This window comes from Mustelus asterias, chromosome X, assembly GCF_964213995.1.
Source record: "Mustelus asterias chromosome X, sMusAst1.hap1.1, whole genome shotgun sequence".
Taxonomy (NCBI): Eukaryota; Metazoa; Chordata; class Chondrichthyes; order Carcharhiniformes; family Triakidae; genus Mustelus; species Mustelus asterias.
In genome coordinates, this window is record NC_135834.1 from 15,446,940 (window position 1) to 15,454,305 (window position 7,366).

At 44.2% G+C, this 7,366-nt stretch overlaps 1 non-coding gene across 1 annotated transcript; it reads left to right on the forward strand.

Moving 5' to 3' along the window:
* Nucleotides 1-6,704: 6,704 nt before the first annotated feature.
* Nucleotides 6,705-6,896, forward strand: LOC144482040 (U2 spliceosomal RNA). The gene has a single exon (XR_013495844.1). It is a non-coding gene; the product is annotated as a U2 spliceosomal RNA (small nuclear RNA).
* Nucleotides 6,897-7,366: the final 470 nt, after the last annotated feature.

Consider the following 7,366-nt stretch of genomic DNA (forward strand, 5'->3'; position numbering starts at 1 on the left):
CCCAGGCTGACACTATACAGCTGCTTATGGAACCTTGCTATGCTCCAAATGATTGCTGCAGTTGCCTATGTACCGCCAATCACTGTAATACATATTATGTATCGCAACTTAAGGTGTTGTTGAGAGATGTCATTCGGGATTACAAAAATGCAAGTTGTGCTATTACAAAGTGCCTATATTATTCAGTGGATTCTCTCCATTATATCTGACACATTTATGAAACATAGCCTATTTCCTATTTTATGCACTCTATTAGACACTGTACAGTACAAAATGCAGTATATTTCTGTAAAAATTCAATAATCAATAGCATGCCATTTCAATTGAAAGTGTTTAACATTAAAGATTACAATTCTTTACATCTTTACAGTTTCATTTTTGTCATAATATCTCTGCAGCAGTTACCATCTGTAATTCTTTTTAAAATGGAGACAACTCTCCCCCACCCCAATGACTCAGTGAAAAGTCTCAGTGCAGTACAGAACCCTACAAAATGTTAGCATTCCGAGGTTTGATTCTTGGCCTCTGCTGAGTTCCCAGCCACAGTGACACAGAGTGAGTGCCCTTGGCCTAAGAAGAGGGGAAGAAAATCAGCTCTCTCTCTCTCTCTCTCGTAATCACTACCCAGTAACTCCTGCTGAAATCTATCTATACGTAGACATTGAGGGAGAACAAGACTGGCCTCGGTTGTGATGTGCCCTATGCCCAGTTGGCTTACTGACACTTACTTTCTACACTTACTCATTAAGAATGGCGTCTTTGATAAGATATCGTAAGGGTGGTCAGTGCTCATTGAGTTTTACCCCAACATAAGACAGCGTCTTGAGAAAGGGCGAAGACTGAAAATAGAGGAAAGAAAACAAAGGTTTCACACAGAATAACTAATACATCTGTTAGTATGTGGCTCTAATTTTCATATTCTGCCTCTCCAGAAGGAAAAGGAATGTTATGATGTGACAAGGGTTATCCCATAGTAAGTGACAGGGTCCTGTTGATCCTGCAGCTTTTTCCTTTCTTCCGATGTGGAAGCGTCGGATCTCTACGTGGCAACTCTGTGGGGAATTACAAGGCACAGACCCATGTCCCCTCACTCAGTGCTGCAGGGTCCCTAAGGGTGGCTCTCAGGGAAGGGATTTGTTTCATGAACAGAAAATGCTGGAAATACTCAGCAGGTTTGGAAGCATCTGTCGAGAGAGAAACAGAGTTAACGTTTTGAGTCCAATATGACTTCTCCAGAGCTGAAGAGGTAGAAATGTGATGGGTTTTATACAGTTGAAGAGGGTGGAGAAAAATAGGTTGACAAAGATGCCATGGTCACGAGATAAAGGGAGTGGCAATGATAATGTTAAAGACTAAGGCAGGTGTTAATAGTGGCATAAAGGTCAGATAGCAGAATGTGCTAGTAACAGAAGGAGGGTCAGCACTCTCTGAAAGCAAAACATGTGAACAATTCAAAATGGAGGGCAGAGTTCACAGTTTGAAGTTATCGAACTCAATGTTGAGTCTATAAGGTTGTAACGTGCCTAATCGGAAGATAAAATGCTGTTTCTCCAGTTTGCTTTGGGTTTTACTGGAACAATTCTATTTTCTGTTAATTGTTTACTGGAACAATTACAAGGATGTTGCCTGGATTTTTACAAGGATGTTGCCTGGATTGAGTGGCATGCCTTATGAGGATAGGCTGAGGGAGCTCGGTCTTTTCTCCTTGGAGAGACGTAGGATGAGAGGAGACCTAATAGAGGTGTATAAGATGTTGAGAGGCATAGATCGGGTGGACTCTCAGAGGCTTTTTCCCAGGGTGGAAATGGCTGCTACGAGAGGACACAGGTTTAAGGTGCTGGGGGGTAGGTACAGGGGAGATGTTAGGGGGAAGGCTTTCACACGGAGGGTGGTGGGCGAGTGGAATCGGCTGCCGTCAGTGGTGGTGGAGGCGAACTCAATAGGGTCTTTTAAGAGACTCCTGGATGAGTACATGGGACTTAATAGGATGGAGGGTTATAGGTAGGGATATGTTCAGCACAACTTGTGGGGCCGAAGGGCCTGTTTTGTGCTGTAGTTTTTCTATGTTTCTAATTCAGCAGGTCAAGAATAGAAACGTGATCATGAGAGCAAGATGATGAATTGAAATGGCAAGTGACTGGAAGGTCAGGATCATCGCTTGCAGAGAGAGTTGTTGGCGTTCTTTCATGTGACCACACGTGAGGTCATGACACTGATCATCGAAGCTTTACTGTGCAGAAGGAGGCCATTCAGCCCATCGGGTCTGCACCGACACTCTGACAGAGTTTCTTACCCAGGCCCTCTCCCCCGCCCTATCCCCATAACCCCCCACACATTTACCATGGCTAATCCATCCAACCTACACATCTAGCGACACTAAGGGGCAATTTAGCATGGCCAATCCACTTAACCTGCACATCTTTAGAATGTGGGAGGAAACCGAAGCACCCGGAGGAAACCCACGCAGACACGGGGAGAACGTGCAAACTCCACACAGACAGTGACCCAAGCTGGGAATCGAACCCGGGTCCCTGGTGCTGTGAGGCAGCAGTGCTAACCACTGTGCCACCCCAAAGGACAATAATGCCAAGTCCCACTTCACTGCTGACTGAAGTGTGGTTGTAAGGAAGGGTCTGTATTGTCCAGCTGTTCCTAACAATGCAATTCAATTTTTAAAATCTGACTTTCCCTTTCTATCAACAGAAAATGAAAGTTTCCTCAGAGTATTTGCAAGGTTTCCCAATTAATACCTGTCTGCCCGAAGCTGGAGATATATTAACCATGATATCATTTTGACCATAATTTCCTCTGGGTATGGCAGCACAGTGGCACAGTTTAAAGTTTAAAAAGTTTATTTTATTAGTGTCACAAGTAGGCTTACATTAACACTGCAATGAAGTTACTGTGAAAATCCCCTAGTCGCCACACTCTGGCACCTGGTTGGGTACACTGAGGGAGAATTTAGCACGGCCAATCCACCCTAACCAGCACATCTTTCAGGCTGTGGGAGGAAACCGGAACACCCGGAGGAAACCCACGCAGACACGGGGAGAACGTGCAGACTCCACACAAACAGTGGCCCAAGCCAGGAATCGAACCCGGGTCCCTGGTGCTGTGAGGCAGCAGTGCTAACCACTATGCCGCCCTACAATGGTTAACACTGCTGCCTCACAGTTTCCTCCGGGTGCTCCGGTTTCCTCCCACACTCCAAAGGTGTGTGGGTTGGGTTGATTGGCTATGCTAAAATTGCCCGTTACTGTTAGGGGAATTAGCAGGGTAAATACATAGGATGACAGGGATAAGGCCTGGGTGGGATTATTGTCAGTGCAGGCTGGATGGGCTGAATGGCCTCCTTCTGCACTGTAGGGATTCTACTCTGGTTTCCTCCCACAGTCCAAAGATGTGCAGGTTTAGCCATGCTAAATTGCCCCTTTGTGTCAGGGGGATTAGCAGGGTAAATAGGTGGGGTTATGGGGATAGGGTCTGGGTGGGATTGTTGTTGGTGCTGGCTTGATGGGCTGAATGGCCTCCTTCTGCACTGCAGGGATTCTATGATTCTAAATAGATCGAATAAGGAGTAAAGTGAGGGAGCAGGAGGCAATTCCATTGCAGGAGAACCTATTTGGTTCCAACCTGGGTGAAAGTGTAGATATATAAAGTTAGACGCTCACGGTAACTTTCTTAAGAGGATATAACTTTACTAACGATATAACAGCTCTCGCCTCCAAGTAGATCTCTAGGCAACTGTGAGAAAGATCAATGATATTCTTGACAACCAGAAGCCAAGTTGCTACAATCGAGAGGCAATAAATGGCAATCCATCTTAGTAAATAAAAACCACACTGGCTTGTGTCTGCCATTATGTGTGTCCCAAACTATCTGCTGTCACTTGTGGGTGTCATTTAACTCGAATGCTGGCCGATGCGCCATTCGAACAGGATGGTTGCTAGGATCCTGCGGGGCCCTCTTTGTATGCGATCGAGAGCGGGAGGGCTCTAAGACCCAGTGGGATGCCCAGGAGCCGGCCGCAGGAGGAAGTGATACAAGCACAAGGGAGAGAGAGAGGAAAAAAGATACAAAACTGCACAGCAATCGCACGCTGATCCCCGAAGCTGCTGCCCGCCCGGTCTTGCGGGGGGGAGGTTTTAAGGGGCGATCGGAGGTAGGAGCAGGGTCACAGCACTCACCTGGCCATCCAGCTGATCCCCAGCCGGGCGCGGAGATCTGCGGCCAGCCTGAAATGGCAAAGTTTGGTGGATTTCACAGCGAGTCAGTTTCACCCCCTCTTCAGGCAGGTGGCTGAGACTAATGACGTCAGTCAGTTCTGACCCACAGCATCATCTGCATAAATTTGACTTTGTAAAGAAAGATTACCATCTACTCATTAATATGCAGCCATTGTACAGCATCCTCCACATCACGACAACCTTCAGAATTGTTGCAAATCAAATGCCTCCATTTTCCCTTTAACTTTAGAATGCAACTATTAATAAAATATTTATATTAATCCTTTCTTTAAAAAAAATGCATGGGGAAATCAAAGTTGAATTTTACATTAATTATATTTCTACAAATCCATATCTTCAAAACTTGCTCAACATTGTCAAATTTAGTTTTTTTTCCAGATTACCGTTCAATTTTTATGACCAAAAATACTATTGTCAGATTTTTTTGTGCAAGTCTAGAATTATATATTTTTAAAATTAGCATCAATAGATGTAGGTGGAAATTAGTCACTCATTAATTATCAATTTATATATTTTTTTGTATTTTTCCTACTGAAAGTGTCGCAAAGATGGCTTTTTTTAAATTCATTGGATCATTTATTTAGGGGACCTGCACCAAAACAAATGAGATAGAATCATAAAAGGGCAGCCAGTCCCTATGTGGGACCTCTGTAGACTTTAGAGAAATGATGTGGAGATGCATCTCCCCATCATGACTACCATCGACACCGCAAACTGCCGGTTCCAAGTGGCGAGGATCTCCAAGACTTTAACCCGGTGTTGTTAAAACTCTTACTGACTTTAGAGAAAGACAGTTCCATTTCCTTTGATATGTTTTTTCTCTCTCTTGAGGATGCTATTTTCAGCGGTAGGACATAAAAGAAACACTAAAAAGAACTGATGGGGTCATCTGAATCGAAAGACTGTATTCCAAATTGTGAAAAGGTGAGGCAAAGACTCCCAATACCTTAGTGGGTCAACTGGCCATCTGGAATCAGAACTGATGTCTGAATTCACTGATAGGCCGCAGAACTTCAGAGTTAGTAAGGGGAAATATCAGCCTTATCGGTGATCCCTGGTCATCAGGTGAAGATTGCTAGGATTACGTGGTTGAAAGTCCGCTGCACTCACCAATTTCCAAACTTCTAGATGAAAAATAGGCCTTTGGCAGGAGTACCAGTGGGCTGCCAAGCATGTTACTTTCCCTGATTCTCTTAACTCTTCTCCTGCTGATTGCTGCTTCTTGCTGGGTTATAGCTCCACAGGAAATGGCAACTGGCAACCCTCTATTGCCTGCTCCAAGTGACCATTCTTCTTGTGTTAACTTTTGGCAGGCTATTGTTCACGGCGGGGGCTGAGGGGTGGGTGTGCAATCACAGTAAAATCAGAAGCTGCCCTCACCCAGCATCTGAACACACGCTAGCCAGCAGAGGACGCAGCAGAGTGCTCAAGAGTGGGAACTCTTGGCTAATCTGGTTTCTCCCTAGCCCAGGGCACTGAGATTACTGATAGCACTGTTACTGCCGCCTGGCTGAAATCAGCGCAGATCAGAAATGAAATTTGTGATTTCCCTCGTCTGCTTGGCTCAGTGCCGGAACAAGGGCGTACTTATGAAGAGAATAATTGCAGGACCGTGGTAAATAAATTATCCTAACTGGCTAAACATTCTGGGGATGAGGAAGTACTTGAATCCATAATATGTTGCAAGTGTCCTAGGAAAACAGGATTATAGTTGCGATTTGTAAATAGCTATATTTTAATTTTGAAAGTGTCTAAATACAAAATTTGTATAGTTGCCTATGAAATCAGTTTTCGGAATCAAGCATGAATAAATAATCAAAATAAGTTCGTTCCTTTCAATTTACATTTAGTCATACTTTGGAATAGTTTTGTTTAGGAGCTGGGACAGAGTTGGAAGAGTTGCAGTGCCTTGCGATGTGGCGGGTGTGAATTGACCAAGTCACTAAATTGCAGTCATTAACCAGAGATTCTTCAACACAGCTCTAATTCTGTTTTCTTTTGCTACAGTAAGAATTTAGTAAGAATTATTTTGCTACAACAGATTGGCAGATCCATTCTAGCACCAGTGGGACACTGGGCTGACATAATCTGAGCTCTGTCTCTCTGATCAAAGGTGCAGCTTCCAATGTTCTTCCTCTTTTACAAATCCGGCTGTCATTTCAGCTCCCTCACATGGTTGGACTCAGTAACTCCTCTGTCAACACGCCTTCCTCACAGAAGTATTCAAAAACGAATCAACAGAGCCAGAAGTAAAACAAAAAGGATGTTCAGATTTAGCAAGTGAGTTTTCCTAGTGTGGCAATCTCTCAAATAAAACCCGCCAACTTCAACACTCGCCACATGTGGCGCCGTTTGCAGCCGGAGAGCGACAATGTTTATGTGAAAAGGACCCGAAAGTTAGCGAGAGTGTTGGTTTCGGAGCCATAGACACGAGGGGCCATAATGACGATTATCTTTGCCTCTTCTCGGCTTTTTGGCTAAGATCAAGTGTAGTATCGACATACTTGGTTGAAGTCATTAGGTTACATTTTAGCTTCATTTGAAGCTATTTTTTAAAAGCGGCATCTTGGCCTTTTGGCTAAGATGCAAATGAGATCAAGCCTTGGAGGAGCTATTCCTACTCCAATCAGCTTGGATCATGTAGATCAAGCCCAAGACAGGAGGTGAGAGCCCTGTCTTGTCAGCTTGGATCGGGAATGTCTCAACTTGTTGAGACTCTGAATTGGACTTGATTTGATTGAATTGGATAAATAAATAAAAATTTAAAGATGAGATTTTTTTTTAAAGGCCATCCTCCCACAATCATACAAAACTCCTTGTGAAGAGAGTTGTACTTTAAAAACTTCCTGGCTGTAACCCCCTCCATTGTTTTGCCCTCTCCCCAGTTGGTCATCCCTGGTCCCAACTGGTATTCTAAAGTATCTGCCCTCCCCCTCTGCTCCTGGTTGCTAGAAGGTACATGGCAATTGTCTGGGGGCATTCTATCTCCTCAAAGCAGCCTGCAGACAGAGAAAATGACTTTTCATTTGTGTTTAATTCACTGCCACTTTCTTCCAGGAACGCCCACCTTGAAGAACAGTAAGAAGTCTCACAACACCAGGTTAAAGTCCAACAGGTTT